Source organism: Muntiacus reevesi, chromosome 19, assembly GCF_963930625.1.
Source record: "Muntiacus reevesi chromosome 19, mMunRee1.1, whole genome shotgun sequence".
In the NCBI taxonomy this organism is placed as follows: domain Eukaryota; kingdom Metazoa; phylum Chordata; class Mammalia; order Artiodactyla; family Cervidae; genus Muntiacus; species Muntiacus reevesi.
The window spans coordinates 7,919,385-7,943,378 of NC_089267.1; positions in this window are offsets into that span (position 1 = coordinate 7,919,385).

The window sequence follows — 23,994 nt, forward strand, 5'->3', positions numbered from 1 at the left end:
ATCAGTGGGCAAGAGCTTTTAAAGGGGAATTTCAGGGGTATATAGACAGAGGGAGGAAGATAAATGCAGAAACAACACAGTCAACTTTAGCAGTCATCTTTTTTTTTTAATTTATTTATTTTAATTGGAGGCTAATTACTTTACAATACGGTAGTGGTTTTTTGCCATACATTGACATGAATCCACCATGGGTGTACATGTGTTCCCCATCCTGAACCCCCCTCCAACCTCCCTCCCATCCGATCCCTCTGGGTCATTCCAGTGCACCAGCCCCAAGCACCCTGTCTCATGGACTGCTGATTTGTTTCACATATGATAATATACATATGTATACATATAATATACATATGATAATATCATATAATACACATATGATTCTCTCAAATCATCCCACCCTCACCCTCTCCCACAGAGTCCAAAAGACTGTTCTATATACATCTGTGTCTCTTTTGCTATCTCACATATAGTGTCACTGTTACCATCTTTCTAAATTCTTTATATATACATTAGTATACTCTATTGATGTTTTTCTTTCTGGCTTACTTCACTTTGTATAATAGGTTCCAGTTATATCCACCTCATTAGAACTGATTCAAATGTATTCTTTTTAATGACTGAGTAGTATTCCATTGTGTATATGTACCACAGCTTTCTTATCCATTCATCTGCTGATAGACATCTAGGTTTCTTCCATGTCCTGGATATTATACACAGTGCTGTGATAAACATTGGGGTACACATGTCTCTTTCTATTCTGGTTTCATTGGTGTGTATGCCCAGGAGTGGGATTGTTGTTTCATATGGCAGTTCTATTTCCAGGTTTTTTAAGGAATCTCCACACTGTTCTCCATAGTGGCTGTACTAGTTTGCATTCCCACCAACAGTGTAAGAGAGTTCCCTTTTCTCCACACCCTCTCCAGCACTTATTGTTTGTAGATTTTTAGATAGCAGTCATTCTGACTAGTGTGAGATGGTGCCTCATTGTGGTTTTGATTTGCATTTCTCGGATAATGAGTGATGTTGAGCATCTTTTCATGTGTTTGTTAGCCATCTGTATGTCTTTGGAGAAATGTCTGTTTAATTCTTTGGCCCATTTTTTGATTGGATCATTTATTTTTCTGGAATTGAGCTGCAGGAGTTCCCTGTATATTTTTGAAATTAATTCTTTGTCAGTTACTTCATTTGCTACTATTTTCTCCCATTCTGAAGGCTATCTTTTCACCTTGCTTATAGTTTCCTTTGTTGTGCAAAAGTTTTTAAGTTTAATTAGGTCCCACGTGTTTATTTTTGCTTTTGTTTCCATTACTCTGGGAGGTGGGTCATAGAGGATTCTGCTATGATTTATGTCAGAGAGTGTTTTGCCTATGTTCTCCTCTAGGAGTTTTATAGTTTCTGGTTTTAAGTTTAGATCTTTAATCCATTTTGAGTTTATTTTTGTGGATGGTGTCAGAAAGTGTTCTAGTTTCATTCTTTTACAAGTGGTTGACCAGTTTTCCCAGCACAACTTGTTAAAGAAATTGTCTTTTCTCCATTGTATATTTTTGCCTCCTTTGTCAAAGATAAGGTGCCCACAGGTGTGTGGATTTATCTCTGGGCTTTCAGTTTTTTTCCATTGATATATATTTCTGTCTTTGTGCCAGTACTATACTGTCTTGATGAGTGTAGCTTTGTAATATAGCCTGAAATCAGGCAGGTTGATTTCTCCAGTTCTATTCTTTCTCAAGATTGCTTTGGCTATTCGAGGTTTTTTTTTGTATTTCCATACAAATTGTGAAATTATTTGTTCTAGTTCTGTGAAAAATACCGTTGGTAGTTTGATAGGTATTGCATTGAATCTATAGATTGCTTTGGGTAGTATACTCATTTTCACTGTATTGATTTTTCCAATCCATGAACATGGTGTATTTCTCCATCTTTGATTTCTTTCATCAGTGTTTTATACTTTTCAATATATAAGTCTTTTGTTTCTTTAGGTAGATATACCCCTAAGTATTTTATTATTTTTGTTGCAATGGTGAATGGTATTGTTTCCTTAATTTCTCTTTCTGTTTTCTCATTGTTAGTGTATAGGAATACAAGGGATTTCTGTGTGTTAATTTTATATCCTGCAAGTTTACTATATTCATTGATTAGCTGTCTATGGTCATACCACCTTGAATGCACCCGATCTCATCTGACAGTCATCTTTTCTTTTTTTTTTCATTTATTTTTATTTTTATTAGTTGGAGGCTAATTACTTTACAATATTGTAGTGGTTTTTGTCATACATTGACATGAATCAGCCATGGATTTACATGTATCCCCCATCCTGAACCCCCCTCCCACCTCCCTCTCCACCCGATCCCTCTGGGTCATCCCAGTACACCAGGCCTGAACACTTGTCTCATGCATCCAACCTGGGCTGGTGATCTGTTTCACCCTAGATAATATACATGTTTCGATGCTGTTCTCTCTGAACATCCCACCCTCGCCTTCTCCCACAGAGTCTAAAAGTCTGTTCGTACATCTGTGTCTCTTCTTCTGTTTGGCATATAGGGTTATCATTACCCTCTTTCTAAATTCCGTATATATGCATTAGTATACTGTATTGGTCTTTATCTTTCTGGCTTACTTCACTCTGTATAATGGGCTCCAGTTCATCCATCTCATTAGAACTGATTCAAATCAATTCTTTTTAATGGCTGAGTAATATTCCATGGTGTATATGTACCACAGCTTCCTTATCCATTCGTCTGTTGATGGGCATCTTGGTTGCTTCCATGTCCTGGCTATTATAAACAGTGCTGCGATGAACATTGGGGTGCAAGTGTTTCTTTCAGATCTGGTTTCCTGGGTGTGTATGCCCAGAAGTGGGATTGCTGGGTCATATGGCAGTTCTATTTCCAGTTTTTTAAGAAATCTCCACACTGTCCTTCATAAAGGAAACTATAAGCAAGGTGAAAAGGCAGCCCTCAGATTGGGAGAAAATAATAGCAAACGAAGCAACAGACAAATGATTAATCTCAAAAATATACAAGCAACTCCTGAAGCTCAATTCCAGAAAAATAAATGACCCAATCAAAAAATGGGTCAAAGAACTAAACAGACATTTCTCCAAAGAAGACGTACAGATGGCTAACAAACACATGAAAAGATGCTCAACATAACTCATTATCAGAGAAATGCAAATCAAAACCACAATGAGGTACCATTACATGCCAGTCAGAATGGCTGCTATCCAAAAATCTACAAGCAATAAATGCTGGAGAGGGTGTGGAGAAAAGGGAACCCTCTTACACTGTTGGTGGGAATGCAAACTAGTACAGCCGCTATGGAGAACAGTGTGACAGTCATCTTAAAATCAGTCATGCAGTGGTCTGATCAGTGTTGATTGCTTTAAGTACAGTCAGACTTTAGTTCCAGGGTTGACTTTTTCCCTTTTTTTTTTTTTTTTTTTTTTGAGGCAAGACCCCAGAATCGTGGCAGATTATGTCAATGGCTACAATCTGGTCATCACATAGTTAACTTCTTCTACCTGGTAGAGGTTTCAGTATCTACAAGACAGCTCAAAGGATTTGCCTAAAAACATCACCTGTAGCCCTTGAGAAGGAATTAAAGGTCCTTGACTTTGCTTAATGACCATAGTGTTATTTGGTCTTGTTCGACTGTTTTCTTTTGCTTCTGCATTTTCTCTCTTCTCTGATAAAGCTTATCATATGGCTAAAGTTCTTCTACAGACATAAGGCAGGTGGAGGATGTGGGGTGGGAAGGCCATAGGGTCCTGCTTCATTTCACTGTTACCAGTACTCCTATGGTGATTCTTCATTTCAACATCAACATGGAGAGTCCCATCCAAACCTGGCCTCTCAATTTCTTTATTTTCTCCTTCAGTGTCTTGTCACATGGTCCAGTCTACCATGCATCCCTAATCAAACTTCAGTGCTGACATTAGCAGCATTTCCTGACCGCCCATTGCAAGGATCTGCATCTCTGATCACCATCATTCAACTTTCCAGCCAACTTCCTTTGACCCTCTGGCTCTGTCCTTTACCCTGCAGCTTCTTCACTGTGCATCTCCCCACTCACTTGCTTATCTAGTTAGACTCCATGATCATTTTAATCCCTCTCTTGCATTTATTCTCAACTTCTTTGACTTCATCATAGGTGTCAGCAAAATCTGAACTTGATAAAGCTCAGTTCTGGCTTGTTCTGCAGCTACAGACCTTGGCCTACAAAAACAAAAACAAAAACACAGAAATATGGAGATTAGATTCATTTTATTCCTGCAAAGCTTAAGTGAGCCCTCAAGTATACCTCATAATCCTATGATATTCTTATAATCAGTTTACTCTGTGATTACATTTCACATATTTTTCTCAAAACTGCAACTATTTATTTTATCTCCTTGACCTCAGCTGTATTTGACATCATATTTTAGTTTTCTAGCAAATAAAAGCAATCAAAAAGGAAAATTTTTAATGAACTAGAATAAAGGGAGATGAGACAAAAACACAAATTTCAGATATTGTTCTGAAGTCATTTCCTCAAAATTTTTGCCCTGGCTATCTTCTGAAATGGCAAAGAAAAATGACACCTCAGCTGCAACATCCATCCCTGTGCCCCAGTCAGAGAAAAAAGGGCTCCTTAGTGAAACGGCCTATTCCAGGTATGAAGTCAATCAGTCAGTTCAGTCACTTAGTCGTGTCCGACTCTTTGTGACCCCATGGACTGGAGCATGCCAGGCCTCCCTGTCCATCGTCAACTCCTGGAGTTTACTCAAATTCATGTCCCTTGAGTTGGTGATGCCATACAACCATCTCATCCTCTGTCGACCCCTTCTCCTCCCACTTTCAATCTTTCACAGCATCAGGGTCTTTGCCAATGAGTCAGCTCTTTGCATCATGTGGTCAATGTATTAGAGTTTCAGCTTCAGCATCAGTCCGTCCAAAGAATATTCAGGACTGATTTCCTTTAGGATGGACTAGTTGGATCTCCTTGCAGTATTAAGTATGAGAGACATAAGAGGTGGAGTAAGAAAGAACACCATGTGCTGGGAAGTAAGTCAGCCTGAAGAAGGCGACACTGGCTGAATCTGGGACATTTTGATCATCCAAAAGAAAAAGATCAGTAAAAGGTACTACCTAATGGGTTAAAATAAAATATTCAGGAGACCGTGCTGAATAAACGGATAAATAGCTCTAATGAGATGGATGAAACTGGAGCCCATTATACAGAGTGAAGTAAGCCAGAAAGATAAAGACCAATACAGTATACTAACACATATATATGGAATCTAAAAAGATGGTAATGATAACCCTATATGCAAAACAGAAAAAGAGACACAGATGTACAGAACAGACTTTTGGACTCTGTGGGAGAAGGCGAGGGTGGGATGTTCAGAGAGAACAGCATTGAAACAAGTATACTATCAAGGGTGAAACAGATCACCAGCCCAGGTTGGATGCATGAGACAAGTGCTCAGGCCTGGTGCACTGGGAAGACCCAGAGGGATGGGATGGAGGGGGAGGCGGGAGGGGGTATCAGGATGGGGAACACATGTAAATCCATGGCTGATTCATGTCAATGTATGACAAAAACCACTACAATATTGTAAAGTAATTAGCCTCCAACGAATAAAAATAAGTAAAAAATAAATAAATAAATAGAAGATCGCCAGTTACTAAAGGTGGAAGGAATGATAGAGTTAAAAAATCACCATTTGAAGCCACTGTGTGAATAACTGTTCAAGGAAGAACACTAATGAAATAGACTTTTAGTTAAATTTTGATGAGTATTAAAATATTTATAAAATATCTCCTCAAAGTACCTCCTCAAATATTATTTGTTGATTATAAAGAAAGATGAATTTTCCTTTACAATGGAGAATTCTTGCAGACAGAACCTTAAGCAGTTTTATTAACTTGCTTGTGTTGATGTAACAGAATACCACAGACTGTGTGGCTTAAAAAACAGGCACTTATTTTCTCACATTCCTGAAGGCTGTAGGTCCAAGATCAAAGGACAGCAGGTTGGTTTATAGCCAGGTTCCTCTCCTTGGCTTGCAGGCACCTGCCTTCTTGCTGTTTCTTCACATGGTCTTTCCCCTAAGCACACAGACTCCTGGCACCCCTTCCTCTGCTTATGAGAACACCAATTCTGGAGAGTCAGGCCCACTTTTCTGATTTCATTTAACCTTAGCTACCTCCTAAGACTCCGTTTTTCAATACAATCATATATTCAGGGCTAAAAGTTCAACATATGAGTTGGGGAGAAATACAGTTCTGCCTGTAACAGTGGTCAAATTTAACATCAGGAATAGTGGAGAAATTGAGAACATTTGACTTAATTTCATGACTAGAAAGATACAATATCACTTACAAGGCAGTCTTGCCAGAAATGCTAACCTGTACAAACAACTGCTTGGTACTCTTCAAAAGGTCAATGTCAGGCAAGATGAAGAAAGACAAAGGAAGTTCTTCAAACGAAAGGAACTGTTCCACATCAAGGAGACAAAAACAACGGGACAACTAGATGCAGTGTAAGGACCTGAGTTTCTGAGAGGGACACTGCTAGGAACACTGGCCAAGTTTGAATACAGGCTTTCTCTTAGATGCAAACATTGCATCAGTGTTGCAACAGTGCCAAATTTCCTGAATGTTATCATTGTGTCATGACTGTAAGAAAATGTCCTGCTTCTAGGAAATAGACACTAAAGCTCTTAGGAATAAAGGATCATAACATCTGCAATTTACTCTCCAATTATTTGTGTGTGTGTGTGTATATATATATATATATCAAAGATATGTAGAGATTTAAAACAAATTGATAATAACTGATACATATAAAGGAAATGTTCTTGAAACTTTTCATAGACTTGAAATTTTTAATACAAAAAGTTTTTTTTTTAAAGAATGAAAAACACAAAAGTAAATAACGCAGGTTGCTTCATTGACTCACAAAATCCTCCCAGAATTGACTTTTAAAGGGTATGAATCCACAAGAACAAAGAGATGAGCAGGAGCAATAGAACTGGGGAAACAGAGAAGCAGATGGAGTAGTAGTAATTGACTTAACAGATTCAAAGAGGTGAATCTGAAGCCAGGGGTGGGTACAGCCAGCCAGTGTACACTACAGAATCCTCCAAAGGCCCAGCCACTGGCAGTACCAGCTGCCTCTGAGGATGAGACTGAAAACAAAAGAGCCCCTTCCCTATTGTGGCCTACCAACCGCATCTCACTCACCTCGCAGATGAGTGATTTTACCCACTAGAGAGGGTAAAGCAGAGTATGTCTGGGCTTGTAGATTCCAGAGACTTTGAGAGCAAGAAGTTATTACTGAAAACAAATGATACAGAAAAGCATACATGCATACAGGTACTGTCGTTTTCAACCTGTGGGCCCAGGACAGTTCATCATATTCTGATTGGGCATACTTCTGAAACTAATCCAAAACTTTAAAAATGTTGGAAGAAATCACTAGCTAGAGAGAAACAAATTTAAAACATAACTGGTAACCTTATAAAAGTCACTAGATCCACAGTATTTATCAGTAAGTTTAATGACACCACCCTTATGGCAAAAAGTGAAGAACTAAAGAGCCTCTTGATGAATGTGAAAGAGGATAGTGAAAAAGTTTGCTTAAAGCTCAACATTCAGAAAACTAAGATCATGGCCTCCAGTCCCATCACTTCATGGCAAATAGATGGAGAAACAGTGGAAACAGTGGCTGACTTTATTTTGGGGGGGGGGCTCCAAAATCACTGCAGATGGTGATTGCAGCAATGAAATTAAAAGATTCTTGCTCCTTGGGAGGAAAGATATTACCAACCTAGACAGCATATTAAAAAGCAGAGACGTTATTTGCCAACAAAGGTCCATCTAGAAAAGTTTAGACTCACAAAATAAGGTTAACATATACCTAAAGCCTGTTGAGAAACCTGTTTCCAGGTCAGGAAACAACAGAACTGGACATGGAACAACATACTGGTTCCAAACTGGGAAAGGAGTACATGAGGCTGTATATTGTCACCCTGCTTATTTAACTTATATGCAGAGTACATCATGAGAAACACTGGGCTGGAGGAAGCACAAGCTGAAATCAAGATTGCCAGGAGAAATATCAATAACCTCAGATATGCAGATGACACCACCCTTATGTCAGAAAGTGAAGAACTAAAGAGCCTATTGATGAACGTGAAAGAGGATAGTGGAAAAAGTTGGCTTAAAGCTCAACTTTCAGATAACTAAGATCATGGCATCTGGTCCCATCACTTCATGGCAACTAGACGGGGAAACAGTGGAAACAGTGTCTGACTTTATTTTTCTGGGCTCCAAAATCACTGCAGATGGTGACTGCAGCCATGAAATTAAAAGATGCTTCCCCCTTGGAAGGAAAGTTATGACCAACCTAGATAGCGTATTAAAAAACAGAGACATTATTTTGCCAACAAAGGTCCGTCTAGTCAAGGCTATGGTTTTTCCAGTGGTCATGTATAGATGTGAGAGTTGGACTATAAAGAAAGCTGAGTGCAGAAGAATTGATGCCTTTGAACTGTGGTGTTGGAGAAGACTCTTGAGAGTCCCTTGGACTGCAAGGAGATCCAACCAGTCCATCCTAAAGGAGATCCGTCCTGGGTGTTCATTGGAAGGACTGATGCTGAAGCTGAAACTCCAGTTCTTTGGCCACATGATGCGAAGAGCTCTTTTGAAAAGACCCTGATGCTGGGAAAGATTGAGGGCAGCAGGAGAAGGGGACGACAGAGGATGAGATGGTTGGATGGCATCACCGACTCAATGGACATGGGTTTGGGTAAGACTCCGGGAGTTGGTGATGGACAGGGAGGCCTGTTGTGCTGCGGTTCATGGGGATTCCACAGAGCTGGACATGACTGAGTGACTAAACTGAACTGAATATCTAAAGCCACTTGCCAAATTTCAATAACTACTTATTTTTTAACAAATGATTGCCTAATAAGAAAGGAATAACAGGATAGATCCTTAACATGACAAAAAGTTTATTTTAACCCAGAAGCCAACCTCATATATAACTAAGAAACATTCAAGAAATTACTTTAAAGAGAGAAATGATGCACAGATAAGATGCCTACTGTTACTCCTAGTGTTTGACACTATCTGGAGTTTCTGACTGATAATAAAAAGCTTAAATCATAACTATAATAACTTCACCTAGGAAACTAAAATGAATCAACTGAGGAATAATCTACATTATTAAGAGCAGACACAAATGTAACTGTTTAGAAAAATAATAGCTTTTTAAAATACCAATATCATCCAATTAGAAAATGTCATGTATGAAAGTTTATTAGCACAGAAAATTTGGTTTATGTAGGAATAAGCAATCCAAAGTGTGTGCAGGATCTATACTGTTTAAGCTACTGAATATTTCTCAGAAACATAAAAGAATCTGATTCAATGAAAAGATTTAATATGGTAGGATTCAATCCCTCTCAAATTAATGTATTGTTCTAATGAATTTCAACTTAAATTCTGATTAATTTTTTAAAAACTGAATTATATATATGATTATGAATTATTTGTCTTGATGTATGACAGAGACCACCACATTGTAAAGCAATTATATTCCAAAAAAAAAAAACTGAAAAAATAATTTTAACACTCATTCAATTGAAAGAATAAATAGGATTGAAGAGGTAGAAAAATTATAAAAATTAATGAGGGAATTATGTTCATCAATTATAACTGTGTATGAATTCAGTGGATAAAATGAGTACAGACAGAATGAGTGGACCATCACAGAAGTCAGAAATAGATAATCATGTGAACCAGAATTTAGCAGATCATAACAGTGGAATTGTGAATCAGTAGGGAAAGATAGTCTCATCAATAATGATGGATAATTGCCTGTCTAGACAGTTTAAGCTAGTTCTTCACTTAAAGACTCATTCAAAATATAGCTTAGATGATTTAAAGAAATAGTAATAAATGGAACAGCATGTATATTATCTATAGTGAAACAGATCACCAGCCCAGGTGGGATGCATGAGACAAGTGCTCGGGCCTGGTGCACTGGGAAGACCCAGAGGGATGGGGTGGGGAGGGAGGTAGGAGGGGGGATCGTGATGGGGAATACATGTAACTCCGTGGCTGATTCATGTCAATGTATGACAAAACCCACTGAAATGTTGTGAAGTAATTAGCCTCCAACTAATAAAAAAAAAAAAAAGTTTTTTTCCTTAAAGAAAAAAGAAGAAATAGTAATAAATGAATACAAAAATAAATGAGTAAACTATAAAAGAGCCAAGTTAAAATACACATGAACTGCACAGACCACAAAGGAAAAACAGGGTTTCCTAAGTAGAATTTGGAGGGGAGTTCAGGATGGGGAACACATGTAAACCCATGGCTGATTCATATCAATGTATGGCAAAAATCACTACAATACTGTAAAGTAATTAGCCTCCAACTAAAATAAATAAATTTTTTAAAAAGGAAAAATAAATAAATGAACGATAGAATCCTAAATAAAAATACTGACACATTTTAATTATAAAACAATCAAAACCTCCTATGTATCAAGAGCCGTAGTAAAGAACGCAAAATAGATGACTCGAAGTGAAATAGACATATATGGAAATTTGCAAATATATTTAACTTATAAAGAACTCAAGAAACAAAATGGCATATAGAGTAAAAACACCAGAAAAAGAGATAATGGGCAGAAAAGAAGACAGGCAAATGGACAGAAAAGGTAAGAAATTTTCTTTCCTACATTGAAATAGTAATTTAGTCTACCAAACCAAATTTATGACCATACATACATACATATATATGTATCTACATATATATATATATATATGTCTACCTGCCTTTTTATATACAAGATGGGCAGAAAAACAGAGAAATGGATTTTTAACTCTAATATGTAGGGAGGAGGTTATAAATTTTTTCCGCAACAGGTCACATAATAAATATTTCCAGGTTTGTGAGTCATATGATCTCTGTCACAACTATCCAACTCTGCTCTGCTAGCACAATTGCGACCACAGACAAACAGGCATGCAAGTGTTCTGATAAACCCTCACTTGCAAATACAGACATTAGGCCAGAAATGGTTAGTCAGACCTCCGTTTTAGAGAAAAAAATACAACAATTCTTGGAACACCTTGGTCAATATGTATTGAAAGCCTTAAAAATAGGCATATCATTTGACCAAGGAATCTCCTTCTAGGAATGCTTTTTTGTAGACCCCATTATACTTATGAGTTTGATATTTATTTTTAAAAAGTATGTCTTTATGTCTAATGATGTCCTTTTTTAGTAAATCCTGCTATACAATGGATAACTATGCCATATCCCAAAATTATATCATAAAAAACAAATGACATCACAAATATTTATCAGTCAGTAACTTCAGTCACTCAGTCGTGTCTGACTCTTTGTGACGCCATGGACTGCAGCATGTCAGGCTTCCGTGCGCATCACCAACTCCCAGATTTTACCCAAACTCATGTCCATAGAGTTGGTGATGCCATCCAACCATCTTATCCTCTGCTGTTTCCTTCACTTCCTGCCTTCAATCTTTCCCAGCATCAGAGTCTTCCAATGAGTCAGTTCTTTGCATTAGGTGGCCAAAATATTGGAGTTTCAGCTTCAGTATCAGTCTTTCCAATGAATATTCAGGGCTGATCTCCTTTAGGATGGACTGGTTGGGCCCCCTTGCAGTTCAAGGGACTCCCAAGAGTCTTTTCTAACACCACAGTTCAAAAATATCAATTCTTCAGCACTCAGCTTTCTTTATAGCCCAACTCTCACATCCATAAATGACTACTGGAAAAACCATAATTTTAACTAGATGGATCTTTTTTGGCAAAGTAATGTCTCTACTTTTTAATATGCTGTTGGGTTGGTCATAATTTTTCTTCCAAGGAGAAAGTGTCTTAATTTCATGGCTGCTGTCATCATCTGCAGTGATTTTGGAGCCCAAGAAAATAGTCTGTCACTGTTTACATTGTTTGCCCATCGATTTGCCATGAACTAATGAGACCGGATGCCATGATCTTCATTTTCTGAATGTTGAGTTTTAAACCAACTTTCTTTGACAAAATTCAACATCGATTTATGGTTTTAAAAAAAAACTCTCCAGAAAGCAGGAATAGAAGGAACATACCTCAACATAATAAAAGCTATATATGACAAACCCACAGCAAACATTATCCTCAATGATGAAAAATTGAAAGCATTTCCCCTAAAGTCAGGAACAAGACAAGGGTGCCCACTCTCACCACGACTATTCAACACAGTCTTGGAAGTTTTGGCCACAGCAATCAGAGAAGAAAAATAAATAAAAGGAATCGAGATATGAAAAGAAGAAGTAAAACTCTCACTGTTTGCAGATGCCATGATCCTGTACATAGAAAATCCTAAAGACTACCAGAAAACTACTAGAGCTAATCAATGAATATAGTAAAGTTACAGGATATAAAGTTAACACACGGAAATCCCTTGCATTCTTATACACTAACAATGAGAAGACAGAAAGAGAAATTAAGGAAACAATACCATTCACCATTGCAACAAAAAGAATAATATACTTAGGAGTATATCTACCTAAAGAAACAAAAGACCTATATATAGAAAACTATAAAACACTGATGAAAGAAATCAAAGAGGACACAAACAGATGGAAAAATATACCATGTTCATGGATTGGAAGAATAAATATTGTGAAAATGACTATGCTACCCAAAGCAATCTATAGATTCAATGCAATCCCTATCAAGCTACCAACGGTATTTTTCACAGAACTAGAACAAATAATTTCATAATTTGTATGGAAATACAAAAAACCTCGAATAGACAAAGCAATCTTGAGAAAGAAGAATGGAATTGGACAAATCAGCCTGCCTGACTTCAGGCTCTACTACAAAGCCACAGTCATCAAGACAGTATGGTACTGGCACAAAGACAGAAATATAGATCAATGGAACAGAATAGAAAGCCCAGAGATAAATCCACACACCTGTGGGCACCTTATCTTTGACAAAGGAGGCAAGAATATACAATGGAGAAAAGACAACCTCTTTAACAAGTGGTGCTGGGAAAACTGGTCAACCACTTGTAAAAGAATGAAACTAGAACACATTCTAACACCATACACAAAAATAAACTCAAAACGGATTAAAGATCTAAATGTAAGACCAGAAACTATAAAATTCTTAGAGGAAAACTTAGGCAAAACACTCTCCGACATAAATCACAGCAAGATCCTCTATGACCCACCTCCCAGAATATTGGAAATAAAAGCAAAACTAAACAAATGGGACCTAATGAAACTTAAAAGGTTTTGCACAACAAAGGAAACTATAAGCAAGGTGAAAAGACAGCCTTCAGAATGGGAGAAAATAATAGCAAATGAAGCAACTGACAAAGGATTAATCTCAAAAACATACAAGCAACTCCTGCAGCTCAATTCCAGAAAAATAAATGACCCAATCAAAAAATGGGCCAAAGAACTAAACAGACAGTTCTCCAAAGAAGACATACAGATGGCTTACAAACACATGAAAAGACGCTCAACATCACTCATTATCAGAGAAATGAAAATCAGAACCACAATGAGGTACCATTATACGCCAGTCAGGATGGCTGCTATCCAAAAGTCTACAAGCAATAAATGCTGGAGAGGGTGTGGAGAAAAGGGAACCCTCTTACACTGTTGGTGGGAATGCAAACTAGTACAGCCACTATGGAGAACAGTGTGAAGATTCCTTAAAAAACTGGAAATAGAGCTGCCATATGACCCAGCAAACCCACACTTGGGCACACACACTGAGGAAACCAGATCTGAAAGAGACACATGTACCCCAATGTTCATCACAGCACTGTTTATAATAGCCAGGACATGGAAGCAACCTAGATGCCCATCAGCAGACAAATGGATAAGAAAGCTGTGGTACATATACACAATGGAATATTACTCAGTCATTGAAAAGAATTGATTTGAATCAGTTCTATTGAGATGGATGAAACTGGAGCCCATTATACAGAATGAAGTAAGTCAGAAAGATAAACAGCAATACAATATACTAATGCATATATATGGAATTTAGAAAGATGGTAATGATAACTCTATATGCAAGATAGAAAAAGAGACACAGATGTATAGAACAGACCTTTGGGCTCTGTGGGAGAAGGCGAGGTTGGGATGATCTGAGAGAATAGCATTGAAACATATATTATCAATTTTTTGTGTGAAACAGATTGCCAGTCCAGGTTGGATGCATGAGACAAGTACTCAGGGCTGGTACACTGGGATGACTCAGAGGGATGGGATGGGGAGGGAGGTGGGAGGGTGGTTCAGGATGGGGAACACATGCAAATCCATGGCTGATTCATGTCAATGTATGGCAAAAACCGCTACAATATTGTAAAGTAATTAGCCTCCAACTAATAAAAATAAATGGAAAAATAAATAAATAAATAAAATAGACCAACTTTCTCACTCTCCTCTTTCACCATCATCAAGAGGCTCTTTAGTTCTTCTTTGCTTTCTGCCATAAGGGTGGTGGCATCTGCATATCTGAGGTTATTGATATTTCTCCTGGCAATCTTGATTCCAGCTTGTGATTAATCTAGCATGGCATTTCTCATGATGTACTCTGGATGGAGGTTAAAAAAGCAGGGTGACCATATACAGCCTTGACATACTCCTTTCCTGGTTTGGAACCAGTCTGTTTTTCCATGCCCAGTTCTAGCTGTTGCTTCTTGACCTACATACAGATTTCTCAAGAAGCAGGTCAGGTAGTCTGGTATTCCCATTTCTTGAAGAACTGAAGAATTTTCCACAGTTTCTCGTGATCCACATAGTCAAAAGCTTTGGCATAGTCAATAAAGCAGAAATAGATGTTTTTCTGGTGTTCTCTTGCTTTTTTGATGATCCAACAAACGTTGACAATTTGATTTCTGGTTCCTCTGACTTTTCAATGCAGCTTGAACATCTGGAAGTTCATGGTTCATATACTGTTGAAGTCTGGCTTGGAGAATTTTGAGCATTACTTTGCTAGCATGTGAGATGAGTGCAATTGTGCAGTAGTTTGAACATTCTTTGACATTTCCTTTCTTTGGGATTGGAATGAAAACTGACATTTCCCAGTCTTGTGGCCACTGCTGAGTTTTCCAAATTTGCTAGCATATTGAGTGCAGCACTTTCACAGCATCATCTTTTAGGATTTGAAATAGTTCAACTGGAATTCCATCACCTCCACTAGCTTTGTTCATAGTGATGCTTCCTTAGGCCCACTTGACTTCGCATTCCAGGATGTCTAGCTTTAGTTGAGTGATCACACCATTATGATTATCTGGATTGTGAAGATTTTTTTGTGTAGTTCTTCTGTGTATTCTTGCCACCTCTTCTTAATGTCTTGTGCTTCTGTTAGGTCCATATCATTTCTGTCCTTTATTGTGCCCATCTTTGCATGAAATGTTCCCTTGGTATCTCTAGTTTTCTTGAATGATCTCCAGTCATTCCCAATCTATAGTTTCCCTCTATTTCTTTCTTTCTTTTTTTTTTTTTTTTAATTTTATTTTATTAGTTGGAGGCCAATTACTTCACAACATTTCAGTAGGTTTTGTCATACATTGACACGAATCAGCCATAGAGTTACATGTATTCCCCATCCCGATCCCCCCTCCCACCTCCCTGTCCACCCGACTCCTCTGGGTCCTCCCAGTGCACCAGGCCCGAGCACTCGTCTCATGCATCTCACCTGGGCTAGTGATCTGTTTCACCATAGATAATATACATGCTGTTCTTTTGAAACATCCCACTCTCACCTTCTCCCACAGACTCCAAAAGTCTGTTCTGTACTTCTGTGTCTCTTTTTCTGTTTTGCATATAGGGTTATCGTTACCATCTTTCTAAATTCCATATATATGTGTTAGTATGCTGTAATGTTCTTTATCTTTTTGGCTTACTTCACTCTGTATAATGGGCTCCAGTTTCGTCCATCTCATTAGAACTGATTCAAATGAATTCTTTTTAATGGCTGAGTAATATTCCATGGTGTATATGTACCACAGCTTCCTTATCCATTCATCTGCTGATGGGCATCTAGGCTGCTTCCATGTCCTGGCTATTATAAACAGTGCTGTGATGAACATTGGGGTGCACGTGCTCTTTCAGATCTGGTTTCCTCGGTGTGTATGCCCAGAAGTGGGACTACTGGGTCATATGGCAGTTCTATTTCTAGTTTTTTAAGAAATCTCCACACTGTTTTCCATAGTGGCTGTACTAGTTTGCATTCCCACCAACAGTGTAAGAGGGTTCCCTTTTCTCTACACCCTCTCCAGCATTTATTGCTTGTAGACTTTTGGATAGCAGCCATCCTGACTGGCGTGTAATGGTACCTCATTGTGGTTTTGATTTGCATTTCTCCAATAATGAGTGATGTTGAGCATCTTTTCATGTGTTCGTTAGCCATCTGTATGTCCTCTTTGGAGAAATGTCTGTTTAGTTCTTTGGCCCATTTTTTGATTGGGTCATTTATTTTTCTGGAATTGAGCTGCAGGTGTTGCTTGTATATTTTTGAGATTAATCCTTTGTCTGTTGCTTCATTTGCTATTATTTTCTCCCAATCTGAGGGCTGTCTTTTCACCTTACTTATAGTTTCCTATGTAGTGCAGAAGCTTTTAAGTTTCATTAGGTCCCATTTGTTTAGTTTTGCTTTTATTTCCAATATTCTGGGAGGTGGGTCATAGAGGACCCTGCTGAGATTTATGTCGGAGAGTGTTTTGCCTATGTTCTCCTCTAGGAGTTTTATAGTTTCTGGTCTTACATTTAGATCTTTAATCCATTTTGAGTTTATTTTTGTGTATGGTGTTAGAAAGTGATCTAGTTTCATTCTTTTACAAGTGGTTGACCAGTTTTCCCAGCACCAATTGTTAAAGAGGTTGTCTTTTTTCCATTGTATATCCTTGCCTCTTTTGTCAAAGATAAGGTGTCCATAGGTTCGTGGATTTATCTCTGGGCTTTCTATTCTGTTCCATTGATCTATATTTCTGTCTTTGTGCCAGTACCATACTGTCTTCATGACTCTGGCTTTGTAGTAGAGTCTGAAGTCAGGCAGGTTGATTCCTCCAGTTCCATTCTTCTTTCTCAAGATTACTTTGGCTATTCATGGTTTTCTGTATTTCCATACAAATTGTGAAATTATTTGTTCTAGTTCTGTGAAAAATATCGTTGGTAGCTTGATAGGGATTGCATTGAATCCATAGATTGCTTTGGGTAGAATAGCCATGTTGACAATATTGATTCTTCCAATCCATGAACACGGGTATGTTTCTCCATCTGTTTGTGTCCTCTTTGATTTCTTTCATCAGTGTTTTATAGTTTTCTATGTACAGGTCTTTTGTCTCTTTAGGTAGATATACTCCTAAGTATTTTATTCTTTTTGTTGCAATGGTGAATGGTATTGTTTCCTTAATTTCTCTTTCTGTTTTTTCATTGTTAGTATATAGGAATGCAAGGGATTTCTGTGTGTTAATTTTATATCCTGCAACTTTGCTATATTCATTGATTACCTCTAGTAATTTTCTGGAAGAGTCTTTAGGGTTTTCTATGTAGAGGATCATGTCATCTGCAAACAGCGAGAGTTTCACTTTTTCTTTGCCTATCTGTATTACTTTTACTTCTTTTTCTGCTCTGATTGCTGTGGCCAAAACTTCCAACACTATGTTGAATAGTAGTGGTGAGAGTGGGCACCCTTGTCTTTTTCCTGATTTCAGGGGAAATGCTTTCAGTTTTTCACCATTGAGGGTGATGCTTGCTGTGGGTTTGTCATATATAGCTTTTATTATGTTGAGGTATGTTCCCTCTATTCCTGCTTTCTGGAGAGTTTTAATCATAAATGAGTGTTGAATTTTGTCAAAGGCTTTCTCTGCATCTATTGAGATAATCATATGGTTTTTATCTTCCAATTTGTTAATGTGGTGTATTACATTGATTGACTTGCGGATATTAAAGAATCCTTGCATTCCTGGGTTAAAGCACACTTGGTCATGGTGTATGATTTTTTTAATATGTTGTTGGATTCTGTTTGCTAGAATTTTGTTAAGGATTTTTGCATCTATGTTCATCAGTGATATTGGCCTGTAGTTTTCTTTTTTTGTGGCATCTTTGTCTGGATTTGGAATTAGGGTGATCGTGGCCTCATAGAATGAGTTTGGAAGTTTATCTTCTTCTGCAATTTTCTGGAAGAGTTTGAGTAAGATAGGTGTTAGCTCTTCTCTGAATTTTTGGTAGAATTCAGCTGTGAAGCCATCTGGTCCTGGGTTTTTGTTTCCTGGAAGATTTTTGATTACAGTTTCGATTTCCTTGCTTGTGATGGTTCTGTTAAGATCTTCTATTTCTTCCTGGTTCAGTTTTGGAAAGTTATACTTTTCTAAGAATTTGTCCATTTCATCCAAGTTGTCCATTTTATTGGCATATAGTTGCTGCTAGTAGTCTCTTATGATCCTTTGTATTTCACTGTTGTCTGTTGTGATCTCACCCTTTTCATTTCTTATTTTGTTAATTTGGTTCTTCTCTGTTTCTTAATGAGTCTTGCTAATGGTTTGTCAATTTTGTTTATTTTTTCAAAAAACCAGCTTTTAGCTTTGTTGATTTTTGCTATGGTCTCTTTAGTTTCTTTTGCATTTATTTCTGCCCTAATTTTTAAGATTTCTTTCCTTCTGCTAACCCTGGGGTTCTTCATTTCTTCCTTCTCTAATTGCTTTAGGTGTAGAGTTAGGTTATTTATTTGACTTTTTTCTTGTTTCTTGATGTAAGCCTGTAATGCTATGAACCTTCCCCTTAGCACTGCTTTTACAGTGTCCCATAGGTTTTGTGTTGTTGTGTTTTCATTTTCATTCATTTCTATACATATTTTGATTTCTTTTTTGATTTCTTCTATGATTTGTTGGTTATTCAGAAGCGTGTTATTTAGCCTACATATGTTTGAATTTTAACAATTTTTTTCCTGTAATTGAGATCTAATCTCACTTCACTGTGGTCAGAAAAGATGACTGGAATGATTTCAATTTTTCTGAATTTTCCAAGACCAGATTTATGGCCCAGGATGTGATCTCTTCTGGAGAAGGTTCCGTGTGCACTTGAGAAAAAGGTGAAATTGATTGTTTTGGGGTGAAATGTCCTATAGATATCAATTAGGTCTAGCTGGTCCATTGTATCATTTAAGGTTTGTGTTTCCTTGTTGATTTTCTGTTTAGTTGATCTATCCATAGTTGTGAGTGGGGTATTAAAGTCTCCCACTATTATTGTGTTACTATTAATTTCCTCTTTCATACTCATTAGCGTTTGCCATACATATTGCAGTGCTCCTATGTTGGGTGCATATATATTTATAATTGTTATATCTTCTTCTTGGATTGATCCTTTGATCATTATGTAGTGTCCTTCTTTGTCTCTTTTCACATCCTTTATTTGAAAGTCTATTTTATCTGATATGAGTATTGTGATTCCTGCTTTCTTTTGGTCTCCATTTGCATGAAATATTTTTTTCCAGCCCTTCACTTTTAGTCTGTATGTGTCTCTGGTTTTGAGGTGGGTCTATTGTAGACAGCATATATAGGGGTCTTGTTTTTGTATCCATTCAGCCAATCTTTGTCTTTTGGTTGGGGCATTCAACCCATTTACATTTAAGGTAATTATTGATAGGTGTGGTTCCGTTGCCATTTACTTTGTTGTTTTGGGTTCACGTTTATACAACCTTTCTGTATTTCCTGTCTAGAGAAGATTCTTTAGCATTTGTTGAAGAGCTGGTTTGGTGGTGCTGAATTCTCTCAGCTTTTGCTTGTCTGTAAAGCTTTTGAATTCTCCTTCGTATCTGAATGAGATCCTTGCTGGGTACAGTAATCTAGGTTGTAGATTATTCTCTTTCATTACTTTCATTATGTCCTGCCATTCCCTTCTGGCCTGGAGGGTTTCTATTGATAGATCAGTTGTTATCCTTATGGGAATCCCTTTGTGTGTTATTTGTTGTTTCTCCCTTGCTGCTTTTAGTATTTGTTCTTTGTGTTTGATCTTTGTTAACTTGATTAATATGTCTTAGAGTGTTTTGCCTTGGGTTTATCCTGTTTGGGACTCTCTGAGTTTCTTGGACTTGGGTGGCTATTTCCTTCCCCATTTTAGGGAAGTTTTCAGCTATTATCTCCTTGAGTATTTTCTCATGGCCTTTCTTTTTGTCTTCTTCTTCTGGGACTCCTATGAGTCGAATGTTGGGGCGTTTCACATTGTCCCAGAGGTCCCTGAGGTTGTCCTCATTTCTTTTGATCCCTTTTTCTTTTTTCCTCTCTGCTTCATTTATTTCCACCATTCTATCTTCTACCTCACTTATCCTATCTTCTGTCTCCGTTATTCTACTCTTGGTTCCCTCCAAAGTGTTTTTGATCTCATTCATTGCATTATTCATTTTTAATTGACTCTCTTTTATTTCTTCTAGGTCTTTATTAAACATTTCTTGCATCTTTTCAATCTTTGTCTCCAGGCTATTTATCTGTAACTCCATTTTGTTTTCAAGATTTTGGATCATTTTTATTATCATTATTCTAAATTCTTTTTCAGATAGATTCCCTATCTCCTCTTCTTTTGTTTGACTTGGTAGGCACTTGTCATGTTCCTTTACCTGTTGGATATTTCTCTGCCTTTTCATCTTGTTTAGATTGCTGTGTCTGGAACGGGCTTTCTGTATTCTGGAGGTCTGTGGTTCCTTTTTATTGTGGAGTTTTTACCCGGTGGGTGGGGTTGGACGGTTGGCTTGTCAAGGTTTCCTGGTTAGGGAAGCTTGTGTCAGTGTTCTGGAGCATGGAACTTGATTTCTTCTCTTTGAAGAGCAATGGAGTGCCCAGTAATTAGTTTTGAGATGGGTCTATGTGTTAGGTGTGACTTTGGGCAGTCTGTATGTTGACTTTCAGGGCTATGTTCCTGCGTTGCTGGGGAATTTGCGTGGTATGTCTTGCTCTAAAACTTGTTGGCTCTTGGGTGGTGGTTGGTTTCAGTGTAGGTATGGAGGCTTTTGGACGGTCTCTTATTACTTAAAGTTCCATGTAGTCAGGAGTTTTCTGTTGTTCTCAGGTTTTGGCCTTAAATCTCCTGCCTCTGGATTTCAGTTTTATTCTTCCTGTAGTCTCAGGACTTCTCCAACTATACAGCACTGATAATAAAACTTCTAGGTTAATGGCGAAAAGATTCTCCCCCGTTAGGGACTCCCAGAGATGTTCACAGAGTTACATGAAGAAGAGGACAGGGAGGAGGGAAATAGAGATGAGCAGGAGGAGAAAAAGGGGGACTCAAGAGGAGAGAGACAGATCTACGCAGTTGTCTGTTCCTAGAGTGTTCTCTGTATCCCAGACACCCACAAAGATTCACAGAATTGGATTGGGAAGAGAAGGGGAAAGGAGGAAATAGAGGTGTTCTGAGGTAGAAAACAGAGAGTCAAGATTGGGAGAGAGTAATCAACACACTCCTGAATAAAAATGGAAACTGAATATTGGATTCTTAAATGTTCACAATTTATATCATATACTGAAGAACAAAAATTAAAAATCTAGAGTAGAGGTTAGACTCTTAAAAATACTATATTAAAAACAAAAACAAAAACACCCCCCAAAAATTTTAGAAATATATATGAGGTTCAGTTTAAAAATAGGGCTTCTCTTCTTTTTTTTCCCTTCCTCTTTGTTGGGTTATAGTGTATTGAAAATGAATAATTAAGGAGTAGTAGAGGAGTACTAGAGGACTTTAAAAGAAATGAGAAAAAGAAAAATAGAAAATAGAAGAGAAGAAGAGGGAAAAAAAGAAAAGAAAAAGAAGAGAAAAAAAAGAGGAAAAAAAAATTTTCCCTAACTAAAAAAATCGTAAGAATTTATGAAAATGAAAGTTAAGGAGTAATGGGGAATTTTAAAGGAAAATAAAAGAGAAAAAATAAAAAATAAAATAAAATTAAAAAAAAAATTTTTTTGTTACTTAATAAAAAGTAAAAATATATCCAGGAATTTCTCTGGAGCTGTTGTGGTCAGTGTGGGTTCGGCTCAGTTTCAGATAGCTCCTCGTTCCAGCTTACACTTCTCGATATCTACAGGCCCCTTGCTGTGTGGTCAGTGTTTCCTACGGGGATTTTAATCTGTTGCACCAGTTCCTTCTGAAGCGGTTCCCTTTGTTTATTTGGCTTCTGTTTGCCGGTCTCTTCAGGGCCTCATTTCCGCCCTGACATAGGCGGGCGGAGGTGGACTCTTATTCAGGTAGCTAGTTCCGTCGCGCTGCAGGGCAGGGCTGGCGCTGCCGGGCGGGGCCGGCGCTGCTCAGGCTCGGGCTGCTCTATATGGAGCACGCACTGCACGCGGTTCCAGCCCTCGGGTGTTCCGCCAAAGGTCGGCACAGAAAGCTGCGCCTGCTCTTTGTGCCTTCCCCATCAGAGCGGTCCAGGCAGCCAGGGGCTTGGCGCTTGCACTCTCCCCGGGTGCGCGCGCCCACTCCCTTCCGTGGTCCCAGTCTCAGATTCCGCCGGCGCCAGTCCGGTGCGTGCGCCTTCTGCCCTCCGCGTCCCCAGCCCCAGTCCCCACCCGCGCCGGTCGGGTGCCTGCGCCCTGTGTCTCTCCGCGACCCTCCAGGCGGATGTCGACCATCCAGAATCTCGGTCCCTTTGTTCTGCGAACAGCCGGCAGTGTGTTCGGGCCGGTTAATTTTCTCTCTCTCTTTTGCTCTCCCACAGTTCAAGCTGGGAACTCACAAAAGCTCCCTCCGATTGTCCTCAGGGCACTCAGGCCCGGACCCTGCCCCAAGCAATGCCGCCCGCTCCTCTCCGTTCCGCCCCCACTTGCTGGTGGCGGATGCGGGCGTCTGGGGTACTTTTCTGCTGGGAGTTGCTTTTAGGCTGTGATCTGTGGGTTTTATTTATTGTTTCTCTCCCAGTCAGGTTGCCCTCCGAGATTCAAACACTTCCCCCAGGCCCGCCAGTGCGAGGGTTTCCCAGTGTCTGGGAATGTCCTCTTTTAAGACCCTTCCCGGGACGGATCTCTGTCTTTAGCTCTTTTGTCTCACTTTTTATCTTTTATATTTTGTCCTACCTCATTTCGAAGACAATGGGCTGCTTTTCTGGCACCTGGTGACCTCAGCTAGTGATCAGAAGTTGTTTTGTGAAGTTTGCTCTGTGTTCAGTTATTCTTTTGATGAATTTCTAGGGGAGAAAGTGGTCTCCCTGTCCTACTCCTCCGCCATCTTGGCTCCTTCCCCCCCTCTATTTCTTTACATTGGTCACTGAGGAAGACTTTCTTGTCTCTCCTTGCTATTCTTTGGAACTCTGCATTCAAATGGATATATCTTTCCTTTTCTCCTTTACCGTTTTCTTCTCTTATTTTCTCAGCTATTCATAAGGCCTCCTCAGGCAACCATTTTGCCGTTTTGCAATTTTTTTCTCTTAGGGATGTTCTTGATCCCTGCCTCCTGTACAATGTCATGAACCTCTGTCTGTTGTTCTTCGGGCACTCTATCAGACCTAATTCCTTGAATCTATTTGTCACTTGCTCTGTATAATCATAACAGATTTGATTCAGGTCATACCTGAATGGTCTAATGGTTTTCTCTACTTTCTTCAATTTAAGCCAAATATTTATAATCAGTTGAAAAACAGGTTTCCATAGAGTATATACAATATGACCCTAAATTTCTTCATACATATCTATGCCCACACACACAGCAGAAATTGAAGAACAGAGATGTAAGTCACAGTGCCTGAGTTAAAATTCAGGTTCTACAATTTTCTGTATGAATTAAGTCAAGTCATTTAATCTCTCTAAGCCTCATTTTCCTTATCTGTGAAATGGAAAGTAATTGTCCTTAACTCATTGGGGTGTTTTGAGAATTAAGTGAATACTTACAAAAGCTCAACAGGTGGCTCAAACTGTAAAGAATCTACCTGCATTGCAGGAGACCTGGTTTGATCCCTGGGTTGGGAAGATCCCCTGGAGAAGGGAACGGCTATTC